We start from the raw sequence: 18,200 nt of genomic DNA on the forward strand, positions 1-18,200 counted from the left end.
CTTAATGATGAATTTATATAGTATCCTTCCAAATCCTTTCTCGTAAGGGGAAAGTTATAGATAAAAATCATGCTCAAAAACGAAAAACAGAGTCTAGTCTAGAAATCAAACTAATCTACTAATTAATATAATTCGTGATTCGTTTTAATTGTACACATACAACTACCATAAAACGTGATAGACGATTTTCGCATTTTTATGGGCCATACTGGTGCCAAACCCTAAATGAACTTTGGAGAATCCATTATGGACAGGGATTCAATTTTGAGAAAATTAAGAGTATCTCACTTATCGCTCTCTGTAACCATCATGATTCGCAACACATCATAAGAGCCTGTTTATCGTCTACTGCTACATCTCTGATGATATCGAGGCGAGTAATAGTGTAAATAAGCAAGAAAAATGGGTTTTATCAGCTTCCTCCCTCTTTGGGCTCTCCATTGCTGCTGATATATATCAAGCTTGTTATAACTTGCGAAACACTGCCGATCATGGTTCTATACAGATGTGATTTTTTTTTTCGCTTGCTTTGATCGTGATTCGAAATCGATTGAGTTGAGAACGAATTCTGCAATGCCTGATTATGAAGATGTTAATTGAAAAATTATGCGAAAAATGTTTGGAAGACGAAGAACTGTATGAATAACATGAGAAATTGGACAAGATTTGGCTGAATAATTAAGGCATTGTGCATAAGAATTCTTGTAGGGTTTCCTGGAAAAAATATTGCAGAGTTTCTTGAAACAAATTTCTTTATAAAAACTCAGGTATAATCTTTTGTGAATGGTCTTCAAAGAACTCCCATATCACTCTTTGAAAGATCTCCTAAAGTAACAACTGAAGAAATCTATATAATAATTAATGAAAACTTATCTGGAGGAAATGATGGGATAGTCACTGGGATAATTTTCAGACGGATTACTGTGGAAAATACTGGAGGTGGGGTAGATGTACTCTCAGTAGACCATCCTCTGACATGAAGGTCAGGAGAATCCTTTGAAAAAAGGCTGGAGGAATTTCTGGAGGAGTCCCTTAAACTATTCCCAAAGAAATCAACTAAATTTAACTATTTCTAATGCACTTACAGATTATAACATAAAAACCGAAAATGAAGTCAAGACATGTCCAAAGAATTTCTTTAACTATGTAAAATCAAAGATTAATTCAAACAATTTCCCATCAAAAATGACATTAGACGACAAAGAAGGAAATAACTCAGAAGATATTTGTAACCTTTTTGCAACTTTTTTCAAAAAACTTACACGAATTTCTCTGATAATGATCGTGATTTTGGATATTTTTCATACCTTCCAGAGATTTCAAAGGATGTTGGAGTAAACCAAATTCATGTTCAAGACATAACGACAGGTCTGAATGATCTAGATGCTACAAAAGGATCTGAACCAGATAGAATCCCATCAGTATTTATAAAAAAATTAGCGGTAGGACTTACAACTCCACTATTCTGGCTCTTCAATATGTCACTTGAATCTGGTGAATTTCCAAAGGAATGGAAAAAGTCTTTCTTGGTACCTATTTACAAATCAGGCAAAAAATCTGATATTAGGAACTATCGTGGGATTGCCATCATTTCATGCATTCCAAAACAGTTTGAATAGCATAGCATAGCATAGACTGATTGCACATGTCAATGGTTGCTACTCCGTGATTGATCGGAACTGGTAAGAATTGCACTACGATCCAAATGAACAAGGGATGGGAGTTTCCGCTTACTCTCGAAATTGCAATTTGAGCAGATCTAATATTATTGATCAATAACGGCGCTGGCCAAATCCTTACAGTCAGTTGGGATGGGGAAGGAATGTTAGAGTGTAATGATTGTTGCTTCTAGAGACCGAGAATACCTCTGCATCTCCACAATCACCACGGGAAGGGTGTTTATTAGTGAGGGAGGGAAAGATCTGGGAGTCACCTTTGGTCGGTGATGCGATCCATGGATAAGGAGGAAAAATACGACTTTTACTTAAAGCTAGTTTTATATTTTTGTATCAAGAAGTTTTTGGTAGAAGATTTTGAAAAAATACGTCAACATCTATAATGTCGAACCATTCAAATGAAGTTTTAATTAAGGTGAAGATGAATCGAAGCCAAGCCTCAAATTTTCAAGAGCACGGATCTGGAGAACCGAACACCTGTTTGAGCTGAACACTTAATCGATTGGTCACCACCAGCGAGTGACCAATCGATTAAGTTTTCAGTTTAAACAGATGTTTGGTTCTCCAGATCCGCGCTCTTGAAAATTTGAGGTTTGGCTTCGATTTATCTTCACCTTAATGGCGAAATGAGAAAAATATATGTATATATTTATATGAAATAGGAATAATGCCGACACTTGTAGTGACGAACCATACAATGTTAGTTTGAATATTACATAAAAGTAACGCTTTCATTAAAAAATGTGTTATCATAAGCATGAATATCTTTTCGCACTCACACAGCGCGAACAACAAAATTTCTCGACGTCCCGAAAACGAAGCGTCTTGCTTGGGCTTTCCGAAGCACTGCCCAGCAAAACGCGCGAAACGAAAAATAAACCCCGGCGTCCCGAAAACGAAGCGTCTTGTTTGGGCTTTCCGAAGCACTCCATGCATTCCAAAACTGTACGAATCAATTATTAACAAATGTATTTTTGGTCAAATCAAACACCCTTATACGATCAAAACCCTTTACGTTGCTTATGTGAGATCCATATTAGAGTATTGTAGTGTTGTCTGGTTCCCATATTTGAAATCACATGAAGAACGAATATAATCGATTCAAAAGCAGTTTTTACTATACGCACTCCGCAAATTAGGATGGACTGTATTTCCTCTTCCGTCGTATAAAGCACGATGCATGTTGACAAACATTCAGACATTAAAACAGTGACGGGAATATGCCATGGTGGCATTTGTTAACGATATCGTTTCACAACGTATTGACTCAACTGAGATATTATCCAAATTAAACTTTTATGCTCCTAATCGACAATTGCGTCACAGAAATTTGTTTACTTTAGATCGTTATCTTACAAACTACGCTAAATTTAGTCCTCTAAAGCAAATGATGTCTAAATTAATTAACTCATTATGTGTGGTAAAGATGGACAAATTATGGGTGAAATTATGAAAAAAATCCACGTGCTCGGCTGGGATTCGAACCCAGGACTCTTGTATGCTAGACGAGCGCTTTACCAACTAAGCTACCGAGCCACTTGGTGACCCAATAACTGAGTTGGTTACAAGTTTAGAATTCAAATCCCTACAGACCACGCGGACCCCTTTCATAACCAATATCCATCCATCTCATGTTCCTACACACACAATTAATTTAACAACCATGCGGATTGGATTACCGAACAGCTCAATATAAGTGTCAATTTAAATGATGTCTGTTTGCAATGAGCACTGTGAAATTATTGATCTAAGTATGCCCCGGATCAAATTGAAAACATATTTTAACTCACTAGGAAATCTTAGAATATAAGAAACTATGTGAATATGTAGTCTACAAATGATTGGCGAAATAAACAGAAAATTCATTTGCACCTTTCAATAAATATTCAATACTTTCGTCATTGTGCAAAATTTATAATACAATAATAGTGTAGACGAGGAAGGCAATGTAGAGAATAAGCTGAGGTGATTATCATGATATTTATAAAGTTCGATACCGTTACATAAAAACATGTTTTGATAGAAAGAATCAAGATTAGGCAAGTTTGCATTGATTTTGAGGTTAAAAAATGATGTTAGTTTTGTGACAGAATTTGTAGGAGAAGGATGGATGGAAATACATTAGAAATCTCTGGAGAATTCACTAGAATTTCTTAAGCTTTTCCTCGAATAATCAAATATGAATTTACTGAAGAGCTTGTAGAATAGTTGCATTGAAATAGTCTCTGAGTCTCTAAAAAGTAACATGCTACCAATAGGGTCCTAAAGCCCTGTCTCAATTTTATTAACAAACGCTTAAGTTTAGGGCAGAAACGCATGTTTACTCAATTTTTAAATGATTTTCATTGGTTTAAGTACAAAAAACATTTTTTTATGATTTTTGAGATTTTGTCACACCCCTTGGTTTAAACTCGAATTTTGGGTATATTTTGTTTTCCGTGTCCCTTCCGAAATGTCAGATAGGAACAACCCCAGTGTTAAAACTATATGCCCTGTGGCATTTTTGTCGAAAAAGTGAATGTCAAACAAGATCACAAGTGTCAAGGTTGATATTTGGAACCATTTTTAAAATTGAAGTTAAAAAATGATATAGCCGTTATTTGAGCGGGAAAACTTGCTAAAGTAGTTGCAAGAACATGCTCTTTCGTATTATTGAATAAAAACGAGAATTCATTAAACATTTTAGGACCCAATTCTGATGGTCCATATAACAACGCGACGTTTATCGAAATTTCAATATGTTCTAATCGTGCCTTATTGCCCGTAACGCTGGTAGATCACCTTTTAGTGGTGCGTTACGGGGTAAGATCTACCATATTGTACTCTTGTTGTATAGTTACGGTCGGAAGAGTATACGAGAGTAACAAGCCACTAAGACCCACCTATTTGTCCTAGATGAGGTCGAAGTGGAAAAATGGCTCAATCAGCATCTGAGGTTGGTTTCAACTCATGAGACAAGTACTTTCCGAGTTCAAAAGTTTATCTTTCGATATCTAGGAGGGAAACGATTCCGAATCAGTGAAGTAGCAGACCTCCTAACTTCTAAAATAAGCTTCTTCGTTTCAAGGAATCTAAATGTCTTATGCGATGAAACCTGTTCACAGTTTCAAAAAACGACTTTGAACCTTATAAGAAGAAGCAATAATTTGATACGCTAGAGTACCGATGCATGGTCAAAATCAGTATCATTCAACCAGCTTAGTGGCCGAACCTGATTAAGGGGCGCGCTTTTGAGAGTTTAATGGTGATAAACTGTTTTCTCCAAAAGGTATAAATAGCGGTATCTTTTTCTAAAGAGGCTCTATGCAAAATGGTAAAGAATGATATTTGTATAAAAAACGACTACTTCATTATTTCTCAATAGTAATGGAGTAGAACGACATGCACTAAACAAAGGACACGGGTATACCACAAAAGATCAAAGAAAACTGGTCGCAGTGGTTCATCCCGAATAGAAACAGAAAAAAAAAATCGTGCCTCATGGACATATTTAGACTAGTCTTTTAAGCTTAAACCACTGTGTGGCCAGAGATTCAAATCGAAAAGTGTTGAAAAAAAAAGCGATCGCTACCCTGACTTACTGACTGCCACGCTGCATTCGTGCATCATCAACCGTAAAATTTAATTTTCCTCCAAGTGTGGCCTGTCTGCACACAATCTATTCAGGCTCTCGAGTAGGTACTAGAGTAAAGTGGGGCAAAAGTTTCTTATTTAAGATTTTTAGCTGAGTTCAGAACAAATCTTACAAATGTCATGGTAGTACAAATGTTGATCAAGTAAGAGACTTTCACTTTAAATTTTATAGAGATCTATTGAAAAGTTCTGGATACTTGTTAATTTTAGACGTGAAAATTGTAATTTTTAACCTAAACCAGCGGGGTAAAAGTTCGAGTCATAATTTATTTAGCGGAAAAACTAGCAAACTGCCATATTATTTTCAAATTTAGCGAAATATACTTGACCAAGCGAGAAGTCATTAAAATTAGTTTTGCTAAAAACTGATATTTTTGGCTGTATTTAAATTAACCCTGTTTTGAAACTTCAAATTGAACTTTAACACTTCACTTTTTGCAAAAAAAAAAATGCTGTTTGCGTTTGACGTGCAAATCTTGGTCAAATGCGTTCCAAATGCGGTAATACAAACTGATCTAAGGACCTAACAAACGTGATCCATATCACCGCCAACCTAGCATAGAAAAGCTATCTTTGTGAAAAATCTTACCGCGTTTGGTGTTCCCGCATTTGATATTTGCATTTCAAACGCACACAGTAATACTAAAATCACTACTAAGGCGAGCAAATACCTTTAAACTCTAATATGTCTTATCTATTTCGTCTGCGACTTACAGACTTCTTAAGTATCGAGTGCTCGACTTAAAGAGAACATCGCATGGATCTATTATTTATACTAGAAAAAAGTGTGTGGGTATGTTAGGACTAGATTCTACCTGTAATCGTACACACTAAGCTCCTACGGTGAATTTCACCGTAATCTCAACAGCTGAACAGCTCGGTGAAATAAAACACCGTAACTTCGTCGGAATTTAACGGATTCCGGTGATTTTTTACCGAATACTGTGAAAATTTACCGTACTCCGTTAATTTTTTTACCGAACTGTTCAGCTGTTGAAATTTCAAAGGAATCCGTAAAATAATTTAAGTGTGCAGGGGGTCATTTTTTTAATTGTGTAGCTAATCAAATGAAAGGATTGTCAAAATTACAAATTCCTGCTTGTTTGGCAGGTGGTCAATAAATGTGTTTATGTATTGTGTGTGTGAAGGTTAGATATAAGTTTAAACAGCCTAGAGTACCCATATCCTTGATCTTTGTTTTGTAATTTATTGTTGTTTTGTTTGAAAATTTCTATGTTTTCCGCTACGTCAAGTTTCCAAGGATTAGAAATATGTCGTAAGAGTTTGATATTTTTTGTGTTAAGGAAATGTTGTTCATTGTAAATATGTTCTGCAACTTTTAATTTGAAATTGTGTACATGTCCTTTTTCTGTGTCTTTGTGTGCTTTAGTAACTTCTGCTGTAAATTTTATTGCAGTGGTCGCATGTAATTTGGTAAACGCCTGACATGATACATCGAATGCTAACAATCCCCCTCAGTGAAACTGGTAGAAAAAATGAACTTAACTACATTTTTGGGACAAAAGTTCGCTGACTGAATCCCAAAATATCGATCCTTTTATGACAGGCATACCTTATAACAGCCATATACTTGTGATTGCGGAAAAATACAAACTAATTTGCGATTAAGATCGAAAGTTTTCCCCACCTTACTCTATACGTTTCTTCAACGAGATCTTCTCCCAATAATGTGTTAAGAACGGTATACGCGGCACGATGGGAGACGAGAATCGCTTCCGACACACACGACCGTGCTGCTAGCTAGCTACGAGTATGCCGGTTATGCAATTTGGAGCCACATGTACGATGATAACTACTTATGATAAGTTGGCATGTGCGCGTGTTCTTGGCTTTTGTCTTTTGAAACCGGTTCGTTTGTGCAATTACTTCTTGGGTGCGCTATCACAGACGACGACGAGGTATAACCCGCACAGTGACTCTATCGGAGTACCTATCACTAGTTTTTTGTAGCTAGAAAGGACAGATTAGTTCATAGATTTTGACCAACGAAGTTTTGTATTCAGTCACAGTGCACCAGCTTACATCCCTCATGTGGTTGACGATACGAATTTATAAGTGATACTACGTTCTGAAACAACAACAACAACGATAAGTAGAAAGGGAACCAAGTCGGCAGCACATAAGAAGTGAAAGACAACATACAAGTCTAGAAAGATTGCCAAAGGAGCGGAAGTGGGTCAGAAATCTAAGTTACTGTAACACATCACACAATAGAAAACACGTGCGCGACCCGTATACGTGCTTCGGTGTTGTACTTCAACACGATTGCTACAGCTACCTATATCTTTGTCTGTGCCTAGAAAATCGCTGTCGTTTAACAGCGTTGCTGCTGTTTGCAGTGCGGAGTTGCACTTCGTTACCACAAGATTGACGTTCAGAATAATATTTCATCCCATTGAAACTCGGTTACCAATAGCTGGGGCAGCTCTTCACGCTGGGTGGCGGATATGGAATATAAAGTGAGGAATATAAAGTATTTTCAAACAATTAGCATGGGAGTATGAAGCACGTAACGCACGCAAGGAAGTTGGCTATATGAATGCCATGTGCATCATGTACTATATCAGCAATTGTCTCGGAGCCGGTTCGGATGGATTGCGTGTCATAAATTTACCACAAGTTTATACTGGCTTTAGTGTATAATATGTAGTACATTAAATTAATAATCAAAGGTGAATGTTAAAGCATAGTAACTGCAAGGAAAACACACCATTTTTAACTGGTGACATAATTTAAACTGTAGTTTTTAAATCTACGTCAGAAAAATACGCATAAAACATTTATCTTTCTAATTTTATTTAAATTACAATGCAAAGTAATGTCTACCACGCAACATCCCAAGATCCATTCTAAATTCTCTCATAAACAATAAAGTGCTCTACATACTGTAGATCGGTCCGACAACCACAGCGAAATTATATGAATTATACCAATAAAAAGTGGTGAATTATGTTGATGGTCAGTGGCAACGAGAAGCCGCAAACCAAGGTCCAATTACGATTCACCTGGCTACCAATGCTCGCCGCTCCACATCTGACTTCTACCGTTTCGATAACTCATTGTACCCAATTCACAGCACGCTAAACCGAAATTAATAGCCGCAAATAGGCATAAAATTTTTATGAACTCGTTTGTTTACCCGATTGCACTTAAAATTCGCCGCCGTGCTAGCTTGGGGTTTCCGTCGTACTACGCTAGTTGCGAAAAAAAAACGTCTAAATTATCGGTTTATTAGCTTACGTGTCCAATTACACTTTACCCGTTCAGAGCATCCCACCACACCGAAACCATAAAGTGATATCGAAACCATTATAACAATAATTGTGAAAACATACTGTTTATTTTGAAAAATCCATAAACATAGAATCGCACCATTATCCACTGGTGTTTGAATTTCCCGATCGCGATCTGGGGGGAATCTGAGAGGGAAATGTCTCGAAATTTAGTTAGCACCGTAAATATGCCGCTGGGTATAACAAATCTACATACGATCTGGACATTTTCCTATGTTGCCTATGTGATTCGGCAATCAATTTCACGAAACATGAGACTTGCAAATAAAAGTGAAATAAATCGAAACCCTACTGCTGCTGCTGCTGTTGCTTTCTTCGGTCGTTTCGGCCTCTCAAGAATTTCGCTTGTTTATGAGTCGCAATGTGTCGTTTATCGCTTTTGCGTTGCTGGAACGAGGCCAAAATAGTTTTGTACATTCAGCATTTTATGGGATGGTTTACTCCGTGACGTAAGTGCGACAAAATAAAAATAATGAAAAGGGTTGACAGGGATAAGTTCACAAATAGAATTGTCAGGTATTTATAAGTTAGTTTTTTAGCAAGAAAATAATGATTTTTTTTCATTTGTCGCAGTGACGCTACGAAATAAACCAGCCAAAAAATGCTGAATGTACCTACAAAACTATTTTGGCCGGTAAACACACTGAAAAAGGCTGATGTTTACAAAATCAGTTATCCTCACTGCAGCAAGGTGTACGTTGGTCAAACAAAGCGGTCCGATGTAAGATTTAAGGAACACTTAGCGGAAATAGGAAAAGCTCAGAAGACGATAGATAAAGGGATGACTCACGATTTCAAATCTAAGGGAGCCGAAAATGTCTTTTCAGAGCGTTGTACAATTACGACAGCGGGTATTAAAATTTTGCGAAATATTTCTTCACCTTGGAAATTGAATGTGGCGGAGAGTCTGGAAATTTGCAAACGCTACTCAACAGAGACCAAGGCAACGGCAATACATGGCTTTTCAACTTGATACCTACTAATCGTTACCGACGAGTAGCGAAGAGCGTTTTGATGATCCCCAAAACCTAGAGAGTAGGGTTCCAAACAGACAAGTTCCGGTTTTTCCAGTGATTCTATCAGCAATTCCTCTAATTATGCATCCAGAAATTTTTCAAAAAAGAATTATTTTTCCTCCCGCAATTCATTCTAAGATAATCCATAAGATTTTCATCTACAGGGCTGGTAGCGGTCAGACAGCAAAAAAATAGTGACTTTAGTGATTGGAATGGTCAAAATCTTAACCAAACGATTTAATTTCTTATTTTTTTACGAGGCAAATATAAACTCTATACCAAGTTAATTGCTATTTTAAATTTCTGATTTCAGTCAGAAGAAAACTCGTAGTATATAAAATACATGTGCTCTGAAAAAGAAAAACAAACTAATGATAAAATTTGTACAAAACGGATTATGCGAAGCATTTTTAACAAATCTGTGGCATAAATCAAGAGAAAATTTCGATTGTAGACAACATTGTAGTGGATTTCTTGAAAAAAAAAAAACAAAAGCAAATCGTGGATGAATTGTTGAATATTCTGAAAATCCTAAATTCAAAAACAAGTAAAAAATAGCAGAAATTTTGTAAAATAAACAGTAACAGTCGGCGTCGGCGAATACCAAGCTGGTTTTTGTGAAGGCCGATCCACAAACGGATCAAATGCTTACCTTACGACAAATCCTTGATAAGTTCCAGACTCATCATCTGTTTTTTGATTTTAAGGCGGTGTACGATCCAGTGAAGAGAAATGAGTTATGACCCAGATAGCCGTAGCGGTAAACGCGCAGCTATTCAGCAAGACCAAGCTGAGGGTCGTGGGTTCGAATCCCACAGGTCGATGATCTTTTCGGGTTAGAAATTTTCTCGACTTCCCAGGGCATAGAGTATCTTCGTACCTGGCACACGATATACGCATGCAAAAATGGTCATTGGCACAGTAAGCTCTCAGTTAATAACTGTGGAAGTGCTCATAAGAACACTAAGCTGAGAAGCAGGCTCAGATGGATTGAAGCAAGGAGATGCGCTTTCGAACCTTTTGTTTAACATTGCCCTCGAAGGAGCTATTAGGAGAGCAGGCGTGCAAAGAAGCGGTACCATTGTTACGCGGTCGCATATGCTCCTAGGTTTTGCGGACGATATCGACATAATAGGAATCGATCGTCGAGCTGTGGAAGAGGCATTCGTGCTTTTTAAAAGGGAGACTGTAATGATTGGACTTATTGTTAAACCAGCAAAACAAAGTACATGATCGGCGGTAGGCAGCGTGGTTCCAAATCGTGATGTTGATAGTGAATTGTTGCTGGGTGGTGAACGATTTGAAGTAGTGGAAGAATTTATTTACCTTGGTACACTAGTGACGTGCGATAATAATGTTACCCGCGAGATGAAAAGGCGTCTTGCAGCAGCGAATAGGGCTTTTTACGGGCTTCGTAACCAGCTGAGGTCCCGTAGTCTGCAAATGAAGACAAGTTGCTCTATACGGACATGAATCGTGTACGTTAAAAGAGGTCGACCGGAAAGCGTTTAGGGTTTTTGAGCGTAAGGTGCCGCAAACAATACTCGGCGGTGAACAAGAAAATGGCACCTGGCGGCGCCGCATGAATCAATAGGGGGATTCACTTAACTGCGTAATTCTTTGCGTATTTCGTGCTCAACTGATTATTTAAATCTTTCACAGAAATGTGTTAATTGTGCATGAAACATTTCAACTTGTTGGAGTGTGACAGTCTAACAATCCAAGAATAGGCTTATTCACATGACGTTCCAAAACAGCTGATCAGGAAGCTCTTTGACAGTTCTTCTATGAAAAAGACAGCTTCGTGTATGCACCGGTCCTCCACCGATATAAACAAATGCATAGACGGACCTGTCACACGAAAAGGCCTATGCGTTTGTTATTGTCGTTTGTCATCATTGAAAAAACAATCACCGTTCCATTTACGAAAACGGGAATTCAAGAAAAGTTAACAAACAGGTATTCTCATGTCAATATCTTGACTATATTGTATGTCGAGGCATATGAGACGCCTGGACCTATAATTGTTGTTGGTTTATCCAATAGTTTCGCAGGAAATTACCAGAGAGCGATCAGCGCTTGAACTGATGCCGGTGGGAGCTCTACCAAGAATAAGTAGTGAGAAGTTTCATCCATTTTTCCATTACAGGCAAGATGTACTGCTCATTTTGAATTACCTATCAAGCTACCATCCAATATAAATGATACCAATATGCCGTGCCTAAGTTTCTGTATGCGCGGTAATAAAGTCCAATGGTAAATTCCTAACCCAGTTGAAAGATCGTTTCACATCAGTTGGTTTCAGTGGGTTATAAAGAATTTTACACAATGTATGGCATACTAAATTTCATTTTTTCTAATTCCCTCCCTCCCCCCTTCGTCACGTATGAGTCCTCCGAAAATTTCGTCACACATGACTTGACCTCCTCCTCCTCTCCTTGGAGTGTGATATAATTTGTGCATGACTCCTAACCAACCCCCACAATTTATTCCTGATACTCTTCATTTATCTAATATTAAACAAAGTTTTTGATTTTCGGTAATGGTCAAGGAACGAGGCACGTTGTTATACAGTCTTTAAACTAGACCAACCAATATTCAAAAATATAGTGAGTTCTTACAAAAACAATCTACGAAATGTCTGATGTTTGTGATAGGCTGTGATGGGTAACTAGATTATAAGCATCTGATCTGTCAATGCTCTGGGTCAGAACAGCAATATTTCATTTGAAATAATTCATCAATCTATTACGCAAATACTCAGTTTACGCAGCTTTAAGTGAATACCCCTAATGAATTATAAAGAAGTGGATATTATTAAACTCATTAAACACGGCAGGCTGCGTTGAAATGATCACGTGGGACGCATGCCGGAAGAACGACTAGCAAAAGTAATATTCAGTAGAGAACCCGGACGAGGCCGTCGACTTCGCGGTAGGCTTTGCACACGATGGTTTTTTGCAGTTGAGGAGGACCTAAGGGCATTCAACGTTCAGGGCGACTGGAAACGATTGGCTCAGGAACGAGTCCAGTGGGGGAGAATTATCCATTCGGCGTAGATTCAACGTTGCGAATTGTAGCCCATCAAGTATCAAGTAAGTAAACAGTAACAGTAACTCCAGAACTCAATTGATTTTTGGCAAACTAAATTCGATGAATGTTGTGCATAAGTAATTAGAGAATGATTCCATGCGTACTTGATAAATATACATTTTACCTGAAAGTTTCAATGATTGAATTATTGAAAAAAATCATATCACTCAGAGATGTTTTGTAACCTTACGTTTTATCTATTCTACGACTCAGAAAATTTATTACTTGTTTAGCATACTTAACAAATCTCTCTTTATTAGATGCATAGTTGTTGTTGGAATTCATAAACAGGTAGAATTGAAATTAAGGAATCGACACTGAACTGATATCATTATAGTAACGTGTTATTAAAATAGGAATAGTTGATCAAAGCTATAGAGAAACAGTATCAAGGGTTAATCAATGCAAAAAATGTGTAGCTTATTTGTTGGAATTTCAAATGATATTAATGAAATGATTTCTAGCAAAATTAGTACTTGCTTTTGAAGTCCTAGACGATTAAACTATGATGTTTTTGGTTGATATTCCTAAACGTCTCTGGCTTATCTTCAGAAGGAGTTTTGATAAGGTTCTTTCAGAAGGCAGGTTAAAATTCCTTCTATAACCGTAAATTACTGCAGAAAGTTCACATGTTGTCAACCCCGATTTTGTCAACCCCTTCTTCAAAACGTTATTTAGCTTTTCTTTAAAAAGTAAACAAGAAATCAGAACTCTTTCTTCACTAAGTTCTGCATATTTACCATAGCTTTTATCAGGTTATATAACATTTGATAATGAAACCGTGAGAGCAAAAAGTTCTTCGTAAGAAAGGGACTGACAAAATCGAATCTGTACTGTAGACATTTATCTAGCAAGTCTGTCAGATATTAACCCTGACTTTCGCCAACATTTATTCAAATATTTCGGCCATAAAATTCAGCCCAAAACGCTTCCTAAGTTTTGATAGGATACAACTCCGACACTCCCGCCAGAATTTATTTTAAATTTTTCGTTGGAATTGTCAACAAAAGATTCATCTTAATTTTTCCAGAAAAAAATCCAGGAATCCCTAAGGTTTTGTTTGATTTTCAAACCACACTTTATTTGTTTTTTTTTACTATAAGTATCATTTTGAACATTACATTCATTTATTGTATTGTCTAGGTGTTCCGTGTTGTACAACACTATCATCCTAATTTGGTAAAACAAAATTAAGCTTTTATTAACATTTTGTTAACAACATATTACATTTCATTTGCCGTAGCAAGCGAATTTTTACAGTTGAGTTGATTTCATCTGCTTATAAGAGAGAAAAAAAAAACGCTTTCATTTTATCAAACCTAAATATATAACGCATTAATCGCGGCAATAGAAGATCAAAAGCTTGTCCTTAAAACAAAGTTTCGAATTTCTGTTAATAAGTGGATTTATACATTTTATATATTTGTTACATTTGGCTTGAATGCCCTCAATGTGTTTATTGAAAGTTATTTTTTAGCTAGCATGAGCTCTAGATACTTAACTTCATCTGATCAATTTATTGGAACTCCTCTTATCGTGGCAACATGTCTACTTGAAGGTTTCAAATTAGGTGCTTTTGTTTTATGTGAGAAAATTATAAGTTGTCCTTATAATAACAAATTTATATTTCTTGTTGTTTGTGTTTCAAGAGCTTTGATCCAGCCTTTAATTTAATTATCAATAGATCACGTAAATAGTGGCTTTAGTGATTATTTTTATGAAAAAAGTAACTTTAGTGACTTTTTGATGCAAATAGTGACTTGTGGGACCTAAGGGACAATTTTGCTTACAAATAAAATTTAAAGAAAAAAAAATTAAGAATAAAGTGTTTAGATACCGTAATTGGGAGTAACAATGATCAGTTTTTTTTTGAATATTTATTAAAACTTATAATTAAAAATTCAAATGTTGCATGTTTTATTAAAAAAAAACAAATGAAATGTCGTTACATACTAAAATCATAGACCCTGGAGCTAAATATGAAGACCAAACCTTACAACACATATTCTTTTACTCTAAACTCTAATGTTAACAAAACCTTAAATATTGTTAGCTCAGCAAAATAAGAAAGAGGGACGGACCTAATACAGTGGTTAGAACACACGCCTCTCACGCCGATGACCAGGGATAGTTTCCAACTCCGAGATAGTGACTTATAACACTAAGATTATAGGGACGACTAATTAGTGCTAATCAGTGTTACCCTGTTTTACGGTACTTCAAAATGGGTAATCAGCCTCCAAGAAGAGATATAGATACTAAGAGATCTTCTATCAGCCCCCTGTATTCAGTGTTTCTCAAGGGAGCACTCCACAGTTATTAACTGAGAGCTCTCTCCTACCCAATTGACCATTTTTACATGTTTATATCTTGTGTCAGGTAAGATTATACTCTATACCCAAGGATGTCGAGAATTTTATCCTCCCGAAAAGATCCTCGACAAACAGGATTCAAACCCTCGACTTGCTGAATAGCTGCGCGTTTACCGCTATGGCTATCTGGGCCTCTAGGATTATTTTCATAATCACTTCAAAACTCTCTACAGACAACTTTCCAAGACATTCTCAAAGTATCCAGGAGTTTATTCATAGCTCCTGATAGGGGAAGAGCACCAATTTTCGACTTAGTACTAATTGTCAACTCATTCATACGCTTTAGGCCAACTTTGAATGAAAATCCGAAAATTGGCAGCAACAAATTTGTCGTAATTGATCTCCAAAAATCCACAAGGTGAACTCTTCAGGGAATTCCTTGGAAGATTTCTACAGCTCCTGAAATTTTCCCACAAAATCATCCAGGGGTTGCAATAGGAATTCGTTCATGTTCAGGTTCCACGAATTCTAAAAGGAATTTTTCTAGCGATACCCTCAAATAATCCTCGGTAAACGTCTGTTGCCACAGTTCTCTTGAGTTTGCGCTGCATATTATCCAGTGTTCAAGTAATTTTAAAAGAACCTCCAGAAAGTTTGCAGAGATTTTCTTAAGGTTCGCGTCAGCACTTTGAGCTCAGAACATTCTGAGAATCATATCATGTCTGTGTGCCGTTTTCTAACCCCACAAATCAATTTCTGTATCAGCTCAGCAATTGAATTCAGAGAGGTATGTTGCATAAGGGAAGGTGGTATTATTTGACTCTATTCTCTGTTCAACCACGGACGACACCGGCGCCTCAACCATGGCAATGAAAGTGAGGTGAAATTGCAGAAAAGCTTTTTACAACCACCTTGACCCTCACAACACCATGTGAATGTGCGGCTTTGGAAAATGAAGACGATGTAAAATGCCGCTGGTTCGAGTGGTGGCTTTGGCTTGATAAAAACGACGCATACAAAAAAAAAACGTGTTGTGTCTCGTGCTTCACAGGCATGAAGGTATTCGGTGTTGATGAATAAATGGAAGTCGTGGTCGTCATTCGAGCGGAAAACGCTTTTTTATAACGCACACATTGTAAGGAAAGACGAGGTAATATGCATCACTAAGGAAAAACTTAATTTTAATTGTAAATTTCGTCGAAAACTTTATTCTAATTGTGGTTACAGGGAAATTGTAGAAATAAGCTTGTAATTATTAAAAATACCAATGAAATGATCAAATTGGTCCAATATACCATCTATCTCAGAGGTATTGCAGTGGGACATTCTACACCTAGTTCCCCTACAAGGTGGAAATGGATGAAGGCGGATTACACTCCAATGGAAGAAAATTGCGGCTTGTAAAGCATTGTAAACCGATACGGGCCCCGAATGCGGACAAGCCGCCGGTAAATTAAGTGGAGGAGACCTGAAAATAGTGCACCGAAGAGTAAGACATTATTCTGTCAGTTCGATTTACGAATATGACGTGCGAAAGAAATAAAACATAAAAACCTAAAAGAGGGGAGAAATGCGGGCTATTGGACGATAAATTTTAGATCGCGGTCTGCATGGATGGATGGACGTATCCAAATGAACTGGGAAAAACGATGACTAATTCGAAAAGCAAACGGCATTAATTTATGGCATGCATTTGTTGCAATAAACATGAAGGGGATTCAATTTGTGGCCATTTAATTAAGTTTCGCTGGTTTGGGCCATTAATTGTTGTCTTTAGTATCCTTGCCAATGCGGAAAGCATTATGGTGAGAGTGGTGCATGGCGTAGAGTTAAATATTATCCAGATACAGGGTAACCGAATGAAGAGGGGTGTACAAATTCGGACTTTCGAGATCAAAACTAAAGTAATAGTTTTGGTAATTGTTGATTGTTGGATATCTCTCGTAGTTTGACTTGAAATACTTTTTGTATCTTTATTAGATAGATATATGTACGAGTATACTGACAAAAATTATAATAAGCCGTTAAGTATTCGCTGAGCGGTGAGAGTTTTAGTTTTTTTTATTTCAATCAGGCCTGTACGCGTTAATCCATTCAGTATGATCGATATTTTTTGTTAAATTTGTCCAATATTGGAGCTTATATACAGTAACTTTTTTTAACATCGCAAATAGTGTTATTTTGGATCATTAATGTAAAATAAGTGACTTTTTAATGACCAGGTCGGAAATAGTAACCGATCCTCTAAAAATGACTCCCTACTAGTACTGCTGAATCAGACATTGAAAAATTTAGTTTCAATGTTCTATATAGAAAAAAAAATATAAGCACAATGAATGTTCAATTTATTGTTTGTTGCAATTCAATTTATTGTTTGTTCGAAGTACCGTTACTAAGATGATTATTTAGTCAGTACACATCCACATCACATCCCTATTTTATCAGGCAATTCATGGGCTAGCCTTCATACATTACCACCAATGAAGCAGATAAGACTCATAGATGTAAATGCAAATGTGCCACATTCTATAGCTAGATGACAATGAAATGATAACATTCACGGATGATAACAACGATTTTTGTACATAAATATTCCATACGCACGTATTATACCACGGTTACTGATACGTTATATTTTTGATTACAACGTTGAGCTGGACGGGTGAAAATTAGAACATATTCAATGGTAATCATGTTTGGACATTTTATTACTCCGAATTTGATAAATTATTCTAATTTAATAAAACACTTCCAGTAACAAGCTTTACGTTGATTAAAGGGAGATATTTCAAGCTGAAATGTTACACGAACAATGTATAGATAAAAATCAGCTTAAGTTGCGTTTCAAATCAATTTGAAATCCTCTACTATAATGTCACATAGCGATTACAATTGCCAAGGACATCAAATTGAAAGCCCCATCATCGTTAGCATCCATTCATTTAGCGATCATTTGAATGCAATTTTAATTAGACACACACGCATCAATTAAAGAAATCTGTTTCTGCATGAGAGCTTGCACTTGAGTGGGGGGTGGTCTCATCCACATACAGAGAGCGACCAGACAGAGCTGAACTGATTCTTCGATGATGGAGACGAGTTCCATCCAGCAATGGGCGGAAAACAGGAACGTAGTATCCGGCGCCCGTTTTGCAC

The 18,200-nt window shown here is 36.8% G+C and overlaps 1 protein-coding gene and 1 non-coding gene across 7 annotated transcripts in view; both read right to left on the minus strand.

Annotated features, from left to right (window-relative positions):
• Nucleotides 1-18,200, minus strand: part of LOC5578523 (serine/threonine-protein kinase Genghis Khan) — a 186,804-nt gene that overhangs the window by 98,040 nt on the left and 70,564 nt on the right. The window lies entirely within an intron of this gene.
• On the minus strand, nt 3,141-3,212 carry Trnaa-agc. The gene has a single exon. It is a non-coding gene; the product is annotated as a tRNA-Ala (tRNA).

Source organism: Aedes aegypti, chromosome 3 (assembly GCF_002204515.2).
Source record: "Aedes aegypti strain LVP_AGWG chromosome 3, AaegL5.0 Primary Assembly, whole genome shotgun sequence".
NCBI classification, from domain to species: domain Eukaryota; kingdom Metazoa; phylum Arthropoda; class Insecta; order Diptera; family Culicidae; genus Aedes; species Aedes aegypti.